Genomic DNA, 16,022 nt, shown 5'->3' with positions numbered 1-16,022 from the left:
ATTAGCAAAACTACCTCATCTCAGGAGACCCATCTTGGTTACAAGTCTTGTAGCCCACTGAGGTAAAGGATATATGATCCACTCACTAGCCTAGGTTGCCTACCACTGCTCTGGGTGCTAAGTCAGAAAATATCCTCACTCCTAACAGCTCCATGGACCAGGGTTTGAAATTGGCATGCAGCTCGAGATCTGCAGGGCTTACTTAGAAGAGAGCCCCCTCCTCTCCCCCCAATGTCTTACAGACCACTATGGATATCTCAAAGGAGCCTGAGACAGACTTCTACTATGAACACTGAGGAAGACGAGGGGATGGGGTGAGAACTCCAGCTATGCCACGATCCAGAACCTGTTCAAGACACCACCACAATCTAGTCAGTATCATCAAGTGAGCATGAATGAGCCTGATGAAAGAGAGTGCGTGTATGCATTTTTCAATACAATGTTTAAATTTAAATATGGTTCCTGGCCCATCCCAAGTTAACAAGATAAAGGTATCAATTTTTAATTAACATACTTCTATGACAAGAAGTAAGGGTACAACAAATAAAAGCAAAGTTGGCTCCTGTTTTTTTCTATCCCCTTTTGGGCTGTTTGGGGATGCACAGCTCTTTGTTTACGAGCATAGAGTCATCTGTTGAATCCTTCTGAAAGATCTCTGTAAAACACCTGAAGGTTTCAGGGGACTGCTGCCTTATGTTTTCCTCCATTGGGAAGACATTTTCTCACATTACTCCAGGTGTGTCTACACTAGGAATTTATTTAAAAATAACTACATTTAAAATAATAACTCTCAAAATAATTATTTAGAAATAAGCTTATTCCCCAAAGAAAGCAGGAATACAGATTTTGAAATAATGGGCTTCATAGTGTGGACACTCTGTTTATTTCAAAATAATTGGGGGTTATTTTGAAATAACTCCCTAGTGTAGACCAGGGCACTGCAATTACTTTGGCTGACACCACTGCAGTAAACAGGATAGTGTCATACAGGCCCAGGCAGCTTCAGCGTGCCAGTAGAAGCTCTGTTCTCTGTGCCTTGGGATATGATAAAACTACCAGCACCTATGGAAAATAGTTCCAGTAGTCAATGCCACTGCCTTGTACTCTCAGACCGGAGTGGGAAATAATTTTTGGTGGGGGGCCACGCCAAGATTTTGAAAAGTGGTCAAGGGCAACACTCTTCTGTGGAGGAGATGCAGCATCTAGGGTGGAGGTTGTGTGCAGAAGGGCACATGGGGTAAGGGACTGGTGTGCAGGAGACAGTGTGAGATCTGAGGGGAAGTTTGGGTGAAGGAGGTGGTTGTGATCTGGGGATTGGGGTGTAGGGTCAGGGAGGGAGTATGGGTGCAGGAAAGGATTCTGGCCTGGGAGAGGGGCTCTAGGAGGAGGTGCAAAGTCTGGGAGGGAATTGTGATCTGGGAGAAGGGGAAAAGGGGGTGCAGACTGCAGAGGATGTGGATGGTGACCTGGGGCAGGGGAATGTGGTACAGGATCTGAGAGGGTGTTTGGGTGCAGGAGAGAATTGTACCCTGGGGGAGGGATGCAGAAGGGGGTATAGGGTTTGGGTGGGAGTTGTGACCTGGGGCAAGGAGGTGCAGAGAGTTTGGATGGTGACCTGGGGGAGAGGGTTGAGATGTGGGAGGGGCAGGGGTATCCGAGGCAGTCTCTGGTTTGGGAGGTACTTACCTAAGCCAGAAACCCTGCAGCACCTCCAAGGCAGGTTTGGCTCCCTACCTGCTGCAGCCCCAAATCACTTTAAACTGCAGGCGGGAAGGGAAAGAGGCTTGTGCTACCTCCATCCCCCAATCTCTCAGCTCCTATTGTTTCCAGCCTATATGAGCTGAGGATTGGGCTGGGGGCCGGGAGATCACACAAAGCTTCCTCCTCCCTATAGAGTAGAGCCATATGGACTGTGCTTTAAACCGTGGTGACTGCGTGCCTAAGGGTCCTGGCAGGATCGTCCGCAGGCAGGATCCGGGGGCTTGGCAGGCCAGATCCGGCCCCCAGGCTGTATTTTGCCCAGCCCTGTGTCAGACCCATGGAAACAGAGACTGAAATGTCCCTTTCTTGCTTCATACAATCAAAATAACTTTCTTTCTCTCCCTCCTTCCCAGCCTTGGCATGCCATGCTAAGTATATCAGCAGCTGGAGAGCAGTGCTGTGCTAAGGTGCTCCAAAGTTAAAGTGTCAATAAGCATTTTTTAATACACATTTTTGTGAGCATAAGGGAAGTGAGTTGTGAAACTTATCTTTCTCTTTCCATTGTGACTGTAAATGCAGTAGTATATCTGTCTTAAAACAAAAACAAACGAAAAACAACCCACCATCATCTTGTGTGGAAACTTTCCCCTCCCCTCCAAACACACACATGCAAACATTTTACCTTGGGGAGAGGAGAAGAAAGAAGACTAGGGAGGACATGTTGGTGGGATCCTACAGGTCATTGCTGTATTGAACCATGAACGAAAGGGTTTGGAAAACCAATATGACTGCCAGCCTGAAAAAGGAAATAAAGGACAAGAGAGATGGAAATGTACCAGGACATAATGGGACATTTCAGGCAGCAAACTGGAATATTGCAGCCCTTGCTTGAGCTATAGATAAAAAAATATTAGATGCTCCATCCTGTTTAGCACTGGAAGAACTCCAGTTTCTGCTCCCTACACTCCCCAACATACCACACGGCATCAAGGGAGCATTCTTCTCCCTATCATTCCACATCAGGAACATCCAGGAAAAACACATATTCACAGAAATGCAGTTGGTGTATGTGTAGTCACAACAGGTAACACTTGTGCATGGAACTGGACAGAAATGTTTGCTGCCTTTCCAATTGTAAAGTTGCACTTGCAATAATTTCTAGAACTTTGTATTACACTGCCCAAGCGACAGGGGTTTGTGCATTGTTTTTCTGCACTGTTTCCCCCACTCAAGTTCTATTTTTGGAGAATAAAATTCTTTATTAGTTCACAACACATTGTAGAATGTATTACGATATTCAAATCCAACAGTACTTTTTACTATGCAGCAAGCACCACATAATTCATAGTGTCAGGAAAACATCCAGTCATGTTCATAAATAACAACCATTACACAAGTCTTAGAAGGATCCAAAGTTCCAGTTCCAAAGAATAGTGTGCTACTGTAGCTGACTACTGCAGTGCTCTTTCAAAGCCTCCCTCAACAGCATAGCCCCATGTTGGGTTCTTGTACCAGCACATTTAGCTGTTTTTCTGTACCTACTGAGTTAGTAGTTGAATCTGTCCTTGGTGCGGTTCAGGTGGCTAGTTCATGGATTCATGAGCCAGCAGAGCAAGGCATAGGCTAGGTCCCTCAGCATCACTATTGCCATTTTCATTGCCGGTAGTCATCTGCTAGTTGTGAAGAATGTCCATGCTTGCAGCTCTCGAGTAGTCCTGTGATCATAAAGATACAAGTGCATGCACCTTCCCTGACCGCAGCCCACATTATTCTTGGTGAAGCATCCCTGATGATCCACTCATCATTACCATAGCAAAGTAGCCCTTTCTGATGATGTATTCTGGGGCAAGGTGGGTTCATACCAAAATACAGATATGCATGCTGTTGCTCCACTGCCATTAAGGAATCTCCATCCACACTATGTCCTGCACATAGCCGAGAGTCCTCTATAATAGGAGAGGATTAGTTGCCCATTATGCATGCTGCCCATTATGCATGCATTATGGTTCCTGCTACTGTGAATATTCCAAATACAAAATGATTTCCCACTGACTGGTAGCAGTCTGGCATTGCAAACTTCCAGAGAGTGATCTCTACTTACGTTTCCTCTGTCAATATAGCTCTCATTTTGGTGTCCCTGCACTGAAGGGCGTAGGTGAACTTGGTGCACAGATCCTGGAATGGGGTCTTTGCATTTAAAAGTTCCATAGTCACGACTCATCATCCCAAACCTCTATTACAGTGAGATCTTTCCACTCAGTTTTTGTTTCTGGGGACTAAAAGTGGCATGCCACCCACCATCTGCAGCTTCTTTGTGAACATCACCCACAACGTTGAATTAATTTTGAATGTCCCTTAGCAAGCTGTGCTCCGAGAAATTGTCATGTCTGCCATTTTTTGCAATATTTCTGTGGATTTCCAAATAAGAGGATAGAGGGCCCTTTATTGGGATGGATTGGATCACAGATGGGGATGGATTGGTATTGTCACCTGGTGTGCTGATCAATCCACTGATTTTGCTTTCTTGCCCTCAGAGGCTCCCCAACACCATGTCCTGTTCAGCCAGAAACTCTCCCAGCCAAGGCACAGAATTAGACTTCTCCATCCCCATGCAGAGCAACACAGACCCCAAGCCAACTCAACTCTGGGAGGGCTCTGCTATAAAGCTGTTGCCAGCACCCAGGAATCAAACCCTCCAAAGGGATCAAAACTCCAAATAAATCCATCTTACCCTGTATAAAAGTTTTACCCAGAGAAAGCTCATGAAGATGTTTGCCCCCTTTATCCATGAGAGAGAGACACACACATTGGTTGCACCCCATCCCCCAGGTTACAGTTATTTACACTGGGCTTGCTAATAAGTGTTTTATTAAGTATAAAAAGTAGGATTAAGAGGTTGCAAGTGATCTAAGTAAATTACTAACTAAAATAAGACTTCTGCTAATCCTAATACACTTGGGCTATGTCTATCCTGCGCTCTCTTGCACAAGTAAATATGCAAATGAGGTGAAGCGGTGAATGTTGCCACGCCTCATTTGCATACTTAATGAGCTGCCATTTTGCGCAAAAAAACCCTCTTGTGCAAGAGCCGTTCTGCTGCTTTTTTTCAGGCAGAATGGCTCTTGCACTAAAGCCCCTTGGAAAAATACAAAATTCAAGATGGATTCCAGAAACAGGTGGCATGGTCACCTGTTTTTGTAGGACCAATCACAATCCAAGCTTAAAGGAAAACACTATTCACAGATCATTGCCTTGAGCACTGGGCCATTAAGTGACTTTCATTAGCATATCTAGATATATAAATAGGCTTATACTTCGTAATTCTAACTTCATATACAAGAATGATACATACACACAAATAGAATATATATAATTGGGGGATTATAAACTCTCCAATGATAGATCACATGCCCCAGTATGCATATTTATATTCAAAAACACACTCCCAAAAATGTTGGGGGTGCAACATCGCAGTTTCCAAGCACTTTTGTTACATAATATGAGCTATTAGGTACGGTTCAAACCAGGTGTTGTCAAAAGCGTTTCAGTGTTTTGTGAATCTGTGATACCTTTGGATTCACAGTGTTTAGGAATGTTGTTATTCACCAAAATCTTTAATCCTGATGCTTTACATTTTCTTGTGTTTTTTAGAAAACATAATATGGAATAGTTTTATTTTTATATTCCAAAATTATTTTTGTTTCGTTAAAACCTATAGTACCAAATGTAGTGTATATGAATAGGTTAGTAATAGAGATGTAACCATGTTAGTTTGGTCTTGCTGAAACAAAAGACGGAACTATGCAGCACTTTAAAGGCTAACAAGATGGTTTATTAGGTGATGAGCTTTCGTGGGCCAGACCCACTTCCTCAGATCAAATTGTGGAAGTCATGCCAATTTTCTTCCACAATTTGATCTGAGGAAGTGGGTCTGGGCCACGAAAGCTCATCACGTAATAAACCATCTTGTTAGTCTTTAAAGTGCTGCATAGTCCTGTCTTTTATGAATAGGTTAGTATCTCTAGTTTGTGAGCCCTCTAGTGGCACTCTGTGTTTTAAAAAGGTAGAGAAACCAGTCAGACCAGTAGTCTGGTCAGACCAGCATATTTAGTAAGCACAATTATTTGGGATCCAGATGAGCCATATTGGATTTTTTTCCTTTTTGTTTGTTGTGGAAAGAGCAAGAAATCACCGTACTGAGCCAGCATGGTAAGCGACTTCCAAAATGGAACTTGCAAAAAGTGAAAAATTATGTTAATGATTTAGTTTATCACTTTTTTTCCAATTACAAATGTTCTACTTGACAGACTCTCCCAACAATAAATAAACATTAAATAAACAATAAATAATATTAATAAACATAATAAATATTATGCAACCCCTCCCATCTAAACAGTTTACAGCCCCTCCATCTGTGAGCTCTCAAACTACCTAGATGCCTGCAAGATAAGCTTGGCTTTGCAGCATTGCTGGTGGAAAGGTGCCAAATCTACTCACTGATAGACCAAATTTCAGGGCCAGGGGCCTCAGATGGGGAGTTCCTTTCTTATTCTTGAACCACCAAAGATTTTGGAGTTGTTTTGGCACATCGCCATTAACACATACAAAATATCTGAAGAAGATAATGAGAAGTATATGGTCCTTCTGAATAGCACTGAATACATAGCACTTAAAAAAACAACCATTGATCTAGCAGCACCTTAAAGACTAACAAAACATGGTATCACGAGCTTTCGTGGGTACAACCCACGTTTTCAGATGACTGGAGTATTAAAAGTCCAGTTCCAAAATAAATAGGCGGTGGAGGAGAGGGGGTGAGAAGAAAGGGAAAAGTCTACATAGCACTTTTAACTGTGAAATAACATTTTTTCTCAAACATACTTAAATCTGCCACTATTTAAAGCATCCATGTTTTGAGGTTATTAAGTACAAACTAATTAAACTCAATCTGCCTTCTTCTTCCCTTTCAACACCTTTTAGCCAATGGATTGGCATAGCCTTGAATCCAACAGTCTTATGCAAATCTTTTCTTCACTTGGGAATGCAGGGAGCCTACACAGAGCTAAGCTCCATTATATGTATACGGTCTGAACTTCACATACAGGCACAGGAAATCCTGACCCATCCATGGAATACTACCACTTTTGGGGGGTTTTGTTTGTTTTTTTTTCTGTATCCAGGGCCTAATGGGAAATGTGTTGGGGTAGGGCAGGAGAGGTTTCTAATGGCATGTCTACACTGGCAAAATTTTGCGCTGAGAGCTTTGTTACTGATAAAACAGCACTTTAAAAAAAATTGTTGTATGGTCACTGTCTTCCACTGCTGGTATAGTGTGTCCACACTTGCAGTGCTTGCATCCCAAAATTGAAGCTCTCCCCCTTCTACACTAGGTCTTGTGGGAAGATGGAGGGGATTATTGTGCATCATGAGTCTGGGCACAATGTCCCATGATGGCTTGCTTTCCATCCTAGCATTCCATGTGCCTCCGTCTTCAGATCATGGCATTTTTCAACATCCCTTGTTTTTTGTTTCCCCCACTGCATCTGTCTGCAAGAATGGTCCCCACGTTGCTCTCCACTGCTCTGCTAGCTCTCACTAGCACATTGTGAGTGGCAGTGGAGTCATTATTGAAATGACAAAGGCACAGTTGCCTGACATGGTGTCCAACATGGAAAGAAGCAACGATTGCTTTTGGAATTCACTGATGAACTGAAGGCAGAAGTGTGTCACACTTGAACTTGGGAAATTAACAAAGAGTGGTTGGATCGCATTGTTATGCAAGTCTGGAATGACAAGTGGTGGATGCAGAACTTTTGGATGCAGAAAGCCACCTTCATGGAACTGTGTGCTGAGCTTGCCCCAGTCCTGAAGTGCAAGGACTGCTGAATGAGAGCTGTCCTCTCAGTGGAGAAGAGTGTGGTGATCGCAGCATGGACGCTGGCAACTCTAGACTGCTTCCAGTTGGTTGTGGACCAGTTTGGAGTGGGAAAGTCAACCATTGGTGTTGTGTTAATGTAAGTGTGCAAAGCCATTAATCACATTCTGCTGTGGAAGATGGCGACTCTCTTTGCAATATGTGTGGGACATTATGGATGACTTTGCAGATATGGGTTTCCCTAACTGTGGAGGGGCAATAGATGGCATGTATATTCCAGGTCTAACACCAGACCGCTTTGCGACTGAGTACATCAATCAGAAGGGGTACTTCTTCATGGTTTTTCAGGTGCTTGTGGATCACCCTGGGCAATTCACTGACATTAATGTGGGATGGACTGGAAAAGCACAGGATGTATGTTTCTGTAGGAACACTGGCCTGTACGGAAAGCTTCCAGCAGAGACTTTCTTTCCAGACCACAAGATCACCATAGGAGAAGTAGAAATGCCCATGGTGATCTTGGGAGACTTGTGTATCTTTTAATTCTGGGGCTCATAAAGCTATCATGGCAGTAAGGAGACATTAAAAACAGGCTGAGTAGGTGTATAATGGCCATTGAATGTGTATTTGGTCAGTTTAAAGGCATGCTGGAGATGCCTATGTGGCAGGTTAGAGATGGAGGAGTTCAATAGTCCCATGGTTCTAGCTGCTTGCTGAATGCTGCATTTGTGAAGGGCAAACTCTTTACTGAGGGATTGATTGCTGAGGCAGAATGATTGCCTACTACAGTAGACTTCTGATAATCCGGCACCTTTGGGACCCAGGGGGTGCTGGATTATTGGATATGCCGGAGTATCAGGAGGTACTCTGGCAGGGGGGCCTGGAATGGGTCAGGGGGGTAGTCTGGCGGGGAACGGCGCAGCATGGAGCAAACCCTCTGCAATTTTGCAGGGAGGCGGGGGAAGCCCCACGCAGCTGCTGGCGACAGGCCAGCTGGAGCTGCAAGCGGTAGCGGTGATTGGGGGAAGCAGCGGGGCAGAGCAGCTGGGGTGCTGCTGGGTTGGTCCCGCAGCGCAGCCCCTCACCTGAGTGGCGCTGCGGGACCAACCCGGCAGCACCCCAGCTGCTCTGCCCGCTGCTTCCCCAAGTCCGCCACTTGTCAGTTTCAGCAGCGGCAGACTTGGCGAAGCCGTGGAGCAGAGGAGCTGGGGTGCTGCCGGGTTGGTCCCGCAGCGCCACCCCTCACCACCACCCTGGTCGGCGCCCGGCAGCACCCCAGCTGCTCTGCTCTGCAGCTTCCCCGAGTCTGCCACTCGTCAGTTTCAGCAGCGGTGGACTTGGGGAAGCAGGGTGGAGCAGAGCAGCTGGGGTGCTGCTGGGCGTTGAGCAGGGAAATAAGGGACGGCGCTGCAGGACCAACCCAGGAGCACGCCAGCTGCTCTGCTCCGTGCCGCTTCCCCAAGTCCACACTGGTTAGTTTCAGCAGTGGCAGCAGCGGACTTGGGGAAGCGGCGCAGAGCAGCTCCAATTGCCCGGGTTCCAGTTGGTGCCGGACTGTCAGGAGTGCCGGACCACTGGATGCCCGACAATTGGAGTTTTACTGTAATTTTGAGAAGCCACCAGGCTATTAGAGGGGCACAACGTTGGACAGTAAGAATCAGGGATGCTTTGTTTAAGATAACACTTTGAACACGAAAACCAGTAACGTTTGTTGCTATGCTTGGGACAGTAATGATTATTTATATTTGATAGGACAAGAAGAAGTTGTGATTGTTAAAACCTAGGATTCAATATAAGAAAAGGAATGTGCAGAAAGTGTTTGGGAAATTCATGGGAAAGAGTTCAGAAGCTGCTGAAAGGGAGAATGGACACACATTTCCTCAGACTGCAATTTTACAAGAGTCTGGTGGAGCATGTCGGCTTGATGCTTTAATCAGCCTCTCTGTGGCATCCCTGTTGTAAGAATTCTTCAGTTTCTTGATTTTCACGTTCCCTCCACTTCTTGCATTCATTCTTTTCAGCCTCTGACTGCTACAGCACAACCCAGAACATATATTTCTTGATCCATGTTGGCCATTTTCATATCATGTGAAGATGCTTTGCTGCGGTAGAGGGCTTGTTTCTCAAGATGGAGACACATGGTTCACAACGTAAGAGCTATTGTCAGTTACAAACAGACCATTGAAACAATAACACTACTCTTCTGGTAACACACCTATCACTTTCTCAGTGACCTTAGGCAAACACATTTGAGGCAGAAGACCCCAGGAATGGTGAGTGAACCCATGGGTAGGGGCCTTGTTTATTGCACTAAAACAATCTGAAATGGGGTGGGAGCTTCAATGCTCTAAACTTTCCCACTATTTTCCAGAGGCTGTGGAGGCTATGGAAGATACTTTACACCTGAGGCTAAGCAGAGAAGCAAGGCTGTATCTGCTACACGTTTGCAGCTTCCACCCTGGTTCTCATGTTGCTTGCCTGTGTGCAGTTTTGGGCCTTACCCAAGTTATTGCAATGTGGTGTGGGAAAGTGTCTCTGGGAGAGTGTCTCTCAGTGGATAAAGGATAAAGCAGCTCTACCAAGGAACCTCCAGCAGAGGATGGCTGAGTACCTCCAGGAAAGTTTCCTAGAGAGATCTCTGGAGGATTCCCATGAACTCCCTATTCTGGAGTGCATCAACTCTCTCTTTTGCTTTACTGCCTAGCTGCATGGGGAAATGCTCAGCACACACAACCAAAATCAGTCTTCTACATGTCTTTGCCTTCAACCCACTTCAGAACTTCCCAAAGAAAAACCACTTACCAGAGGCTCATGAGAGAGCAACTGTAGAGATTGGCTAGACATTTCTGGACTAGAGAACAGCTCCTGACTGGGATGCATCACAGAATACCGTATCTTCAGCCTCCTGCTCAGTAACTTCCTCTTTTAGGTTATGTACAATTTCAACAGACTCCAGACCCATTGTAATTGTCCATGGTGCTCTTTGCAGCGGAAGTGGGATCATTACCTAGGATAGGGTCCAACTCCTTATAAAAAGAGGACATCTTGGGTACAGCCTCAGAGCACTGATTTGGCTCCCCTGCCTTGTACACATTCCTTAGTTCCTTCATCTTTGCTCTGCAATCTAGCTATAGGTATCATGTATTCTTATGGCTTGAGCACAGCAGGGATTGGACAACCTACTCTCCCCAAACACTTACCAGATTAAGTAGCTCTGTAGTGGACCAAGCAGGAGATCATCTGCTGCATGGAGCCACCAGGGGATGTGGGCTCTGCACCCTGAGCAAATAGGAAGGGGAATTTCAGAATTCCCCAGGGCTTTAAAGGAGCAGGGTCAGAAAGTTGTTTAGCACCAGGGTCAGGATGGGCATTGTGGGACACTGCCTGGACGCCAATAACAGTGCTAAAATCAAGCACAATCTCTGTAGTGGCACCATGGGGCTAAATCCTTATGATTCTCATCATGGTGTTCTTATTGCAGCATTAAATTGAGGAGTTTCAGTGTACAAATTGTGTGGACACCTCCTTTTCAGTGCAAAAAGCTGACTTTTAGTAAAAAAAAAAAAAAAAAAAACCTTGCCAGTGTACACCAGGCCTCAGTTAACCAAGAACAGTACAAATGTATCAGATTACAAAGCACTGTACCAGTCACAGCAGGAGAGTACATTTTAACCAGCCTTTTTCTCCAAAAGTGAAATGACTTTATTCTATAGAATCTTCACATCTAGATTAGACTTGCTCCTCATGCTACCAAAAAGGTTTTCTCCTTGTTTACATAAACATAGTTTTAAATTCCCTCTTCTATGCTGTATTTGTTTCTGTATTGTTTTTAAGATTTGCTATGCATGCCTGTCTCCAGAATGACAATGTGCTTCTAGGGTGATTCTAAGAACTACTTGACACTATCCAAACAGCTCTGATAGCAGTTCTTAATACAAGAATGTGACATGCAGAAGGATTTTATTCAAATACAAGAGGATCTGTTCATTACATTTAGAAATTAAAAGTATTTGTATTGAGATTATGTAGCAGAACCTAGGCAAGTGAAAGAGAAAAAATTTAATATGCACACTTGGTTTGTGTGTTTGCCTCTAGGAAAGAAGTGCCAGTAAGTGAAGCAAGGATTTATGATATATGAATGCAGGGCACAGTTATCCATCAGTATGAGTCACTTTAATGATGGCACCACTTTGTTTGTAAATGTCTGTATGAATTTCAATTATTCATTTCAGGCCAGATATAGAAAGAGTATTCTAATGAGCCATGCTCTTACTACTTCCCATCTATGCTTCAGTGAAACCTCTATTCGGTTATAGCCTAGTCTCATTTACTATTATTAAATGAATGGTACATTTTGCGTTGAAAGAGTGTTTAAATTAATTGTGATATTCGAGTCTGTCTTATGCCCTATAGAAATCAAAAGAAATAAATTGAATAAATACATCAGTGATCTTGCTGAGAACAGCTTTCCCCATGCCCTGTCTTTTTTCCACACAGTCACTCTCTTTTCCAAAAGCAAGGAAGTTCACCTGTTCAGACTGCACATATGCAGTGTGCATGTGTGTGATGATGATGCCTCTTAAATAACATTCTTGCAGATGTTTCAGTCTTCTCTTGCATTTTATTATGCCCTGGGAGAATCAGCAGCTCACTTTCTAACATCCTGGAGGTAGCTCTGGGGGAGATTTCCAAAAGTAGTGTGTTGCCAATGTATATAATTCTTGTACAACAAATTCATCTTCCTCCTTTTGGCTTTTATATTATTATTCCTCAGTTTTTAACAAATTCCGTTGCTTGGTCCCTCCTCAAATAAGTGTTAGAATATTATAGTTCACAAAATGGGCTATAGAGGGGGACACTACTTGCATAAAGTGGTTAGCAGCGTTGCTAATAACCCTAATGGTAATAATTTTCTTGTCCTAATCACAGAGAGGATGATATATCTCTAGTGTGTCTGTGCTATTTATTTAGCTGTCATGTGAAAGAAGAAAACCCCACTTTTTTATGTCTCTCCAAATTGGACTGGAGTTAGCTCTTCAGCAGTTCTCATTATTACATTTATCTGCAATCTTCTTACACCATAGAAAAGTAATAGAATTAAGAACAAAGTATACGATGGGCTGACATACAGTTTTTTCAGCGTTTCAATGTGTGTTGTGCTAATTCACTTAGGGTATGTCTACCCTAAGTGAGTACTCCTAATTTTTTGAGGAGTAACGTTAGTTCGAACCAAGGGGTTTGGTTCGAACTAACGCGTCCCGGCACGCACTTTCACTTTCGTAACAGCTGTTGAGAGGAGTAACGCGCCGACGAGATCATGCTAATGAAGTGCGGGATATTTAAATCCCCGCTTCATTGACTATTTCTAATGCCTACATTTGCATCCCTAGTTCCAAGTAGGGGGCAAGTGTAGACATACCCTTAGGGATGTGAAAGGTTAACCAGTTAACTGATGGGCGCTTGAACAGATCTCAGTCTGCCATGGGCAGGGGACTGCTACAGCCCCACAGGGCCCGCCGCCATGGATCTGCTCTGGGCATCCGCAACAGGCCATATCCATGGTGGGACTGGGAGTGGGGGGACACAGGCAAGGGCTGCTCCAGATGGGCTAGAGCGGCCTCCCTTAATTGGTTAACCAGTTAAACATTAAGTTTAAACTTCACAGTTAACCAGTTACTTGAGAATTTACATCCCTAATTCTCCTTGATATTTTCAAATAATTTTACACTTTTTTAAGAAGCTCCATAATATATATTTTTTCTTTTAAGCATGAATAAAGATTATGGCTACATCTACACTGGCATGATTTTCTGTAAATGCTTTTAACGGAAAAGTTTTCCGTTAAAAGCATTTTCAGAAAAGAGCATCTAGATTGGCACGGACGCTTTTCCGCAAAAGCACTTTTTGCAGAAAAGCATCCATGGCCAATCTAGACGCGCTTTTCCGCAAAAAAGCCCCGATCGCCGTTTTCGTGATTGGGGCTTTTTTGCGGAAAACAGTACCGTGCTATTTACACTGGCCCTCTTGCGCAAATGATTTGTGCAAGAGGGCTTTTGCCCGAATGGGAGCAGCACAGTATTTCCACAAGAACACTGACGATCTTACATGAGATCGTCAGTGTTCTTGCGGAAATTCAAGCGGCCAGTGTAGACAGCTGGCAAGTTTTTCCGCAAAAGCAGATGATTTTGCAGAAAAACTTGCCAGTCTAGACACAGCCTATATGCATAAAGTACTACTGTTCTGGGTACTGTAAAAGTAAATAAGTGCAAGAACAAACTAGGGATGTTAAAATGAATTTATTTTTGTAAATGTGTATCTGCTGAAATTTTCAGCAGATACATGTTTACATGAGGGGTGTGGGGGAGCTTTTAAGCCGGATCCTGGTGAGCTCCAGCTCCCGTTTCTGCCTACCTTGCTACCTCTGTATCAGAGGTGGGAAGGGAGCTCTGTGGGAGGAGGCACGTGTGGGGAGCTGGTTTAAAAGTTATAGAGGCAGTGGGGGAGGGAGGGAGGCTGCATATAACCGAGAGGGTTAACCGATGAGCCCAGTTATGGGTTAACTATATTCTTGACAACACGGTCACATCCCTAGAAAACTTGAAAGAAACATAGATGTTTTAGTGATAACAAATGTCTAATGATTATGGTAAGAGGCCTGATCCAGTGCTTAGAGAATTACAGTGGAAGGACTCTCGTTAAGATCAGGCATTCAAACAAAAGGAATTCATGGTTATATCCCTTCTCGGAGAGGTCTTTTTAGAATTTGACCTGATTTTTGCTAATTCAGGCCTGATTATACAAAAGAGATATAGTTGTTTTTCCTTATTCAAAGGTTGCATTCTTCAATCTTCTAAAGAAAATAAACACGAGATCTGGCATTTTTCCTGTATTAAATGAAGCCTTGTGCAAATTAGAGAAGTGAAGGTTTAACTGGTTCAGGTTAACTGGTGGGCTGGAGCAGCTTCCCACCCACTGGGGACAGGGATTGCTCCAGCCCCATCTGGGCCTGCTACCAACAGGAACTGTTTAACCCAGTTAGCCAGTAAAACAGGATTTTACATCCCTAGTTCAAATTTACTTTGAATAGGTTTTTGTTTAATGCAGCTACTGTGGAACACATTCCGACTTGTCCAAAGAATGACATTTCCAACTGCTGAGTAAACGACCCTTGAATTATAAATTTAGTTGTTCATTTTTAGCCAGAGAGATGAGGACACTTTCTAAAGAATTGTGGTAAATACATTCCAGGTATTAAATACTCTCTGTCTACTGTTCCAGCATAACAAAGCCAATGGCAATCCATGAAATCCATGTTGTTCTTGTCTCTTTTTAGAGGAAATGAAGTGTTGGACTATGTCATATTGATACAGGTTTGTTTTGAAGTCCTATTTGGCAGGAAACTCTTTTTCCCCCCTTTAATTGCCTCACTGAGACCATTGGTTCTTGGGAGGTACAATGCTTACCACAAATTCTGCACAGAGCACACAAAGAAAGCAATCTTCTCAGTTTTTCTTATTTATTTTTTCCTGTGTTTATAACTTGCTGCATACTTCTGTTTATAGGCTAACACTTCACATTGTATGCCTATTCACTGTTTCTGTGTAGTCTCCTTACCCACAGAAACTTTTATGCCAGCAACCCCTATTATTGGGCTACAGGCAGTCCCCGACTTACGCGGATCCGACTTATGTCGGATCCGCACTTACGAACGGAGCTTTCTCGCCCCGGAAGTCGGGGCGAGAAAGCCCCGTTCGTAAGCTGCTCCGGTGCCCCTGGTCTGCTGGAGACCGTCTCCAGCAGACCAGGGGCACCGGGCAGGTTCCCGCGCTTCTGAGGCTTTGCCAGAGCAAAGCCTCAGAAGCGCGGGAACCGCTGCTGCTGCCCCTTGAGACCCGGTGCCTGTGGTCTGCTGGGGACGGTCCCCAGCAGACCACAGGCACCCGGACTGAAGCCGCAGCCGCGGGGGGGTCCCGCGCCTCTGAGGCTTTGCCAGAGCAAAGCCTCAGAGGTGCGGGGAACCGCCGCTGCTGCCGCTTTGACTGAAGCAGCAGCAGCGGCGGTTCCCCGCGCCTCTGAGGCTTTGCTCTGGCAAAGCCTCAGAGGCGCGGGACCCCCCCGCGGCTGCGGCTTCAGTCCGGGTGCCTGTGGTCTGCTGGGGACGGTCCCCAGCAGACCACAGGCACCCGGACTGAAGCCGCAGCCGTGGCGGGGTCCCTCGCCTCTGAGGCTTTGCCAGAGCAAAGCCTCAGAGGCGCGGCACCCCGCTGCCGCTGCGGCTCTGCTCCCCGTGTCCCTGGTCTGCTGGGGGGGGGGGGGCGCAGCTAGTGTGCTCCCCCCCCCCCAGCAGACCAGGCTTTTGTTTTGGACTCTGGGGCAGAGCAGCTGGGGCGCTGCCGATTGGTCCTGCAGCGCCCGTGGGCACTACTGGACCAACCCGGCAGCACCC

At 45.0% G+C, this 16,022-nt stretch overlaps 1 long non-coding RNA gene and 1 pseudogene across 1 annotated transcript in view; one reads left to right on the top strand and one right to left on the bottom strand.

The window, feature by feature from the left end:
* LOC102453032 (uncharacterized) overlaps positions 1 to 16,022 on the bottom strand; it is a 91,530-nt gene that overhangs the window by 1,192 nt on the left and 74,316 nt on the right. Inside the window, exon 6 of the long non-coding RNA XR_012905029.1 lies at positions 2,384 to 2,497. This is a non-coding gene — a long non-coding RNA (uncharacterized LOC102453032). The remainder of the gene's footprint in view (positions 1 to 2,383; positions 2,498 to 16,022) is intronic.
* Positions 149 to 16,022, top strand: part of LOC102453291 (THAP domain-containing protein 6-like) — a 29,001-nt pseudogene continuing 13,127 nt past the window's right edge.

Source organism: Pelodiscus sinensis, chromosome 6 (genome assembly GCF_049634645.1).
Source record: "Pelodiscus sinensis isolate JC-2024 chromosome 6, ASM4963464v1, whole genome shotgun sequence".
Classification (NCBI taxonomy): Eukaryota; Metazoa; Chordata; order Testudines; family Trionychidae; genus Pelodiscus; species Pelodiscus sinensis.
The sequence above is the reverse complement of the archived record's forward strand: the minus strand, read 5'-3'. Positions and strand labels throughout refer to the sequence as shown.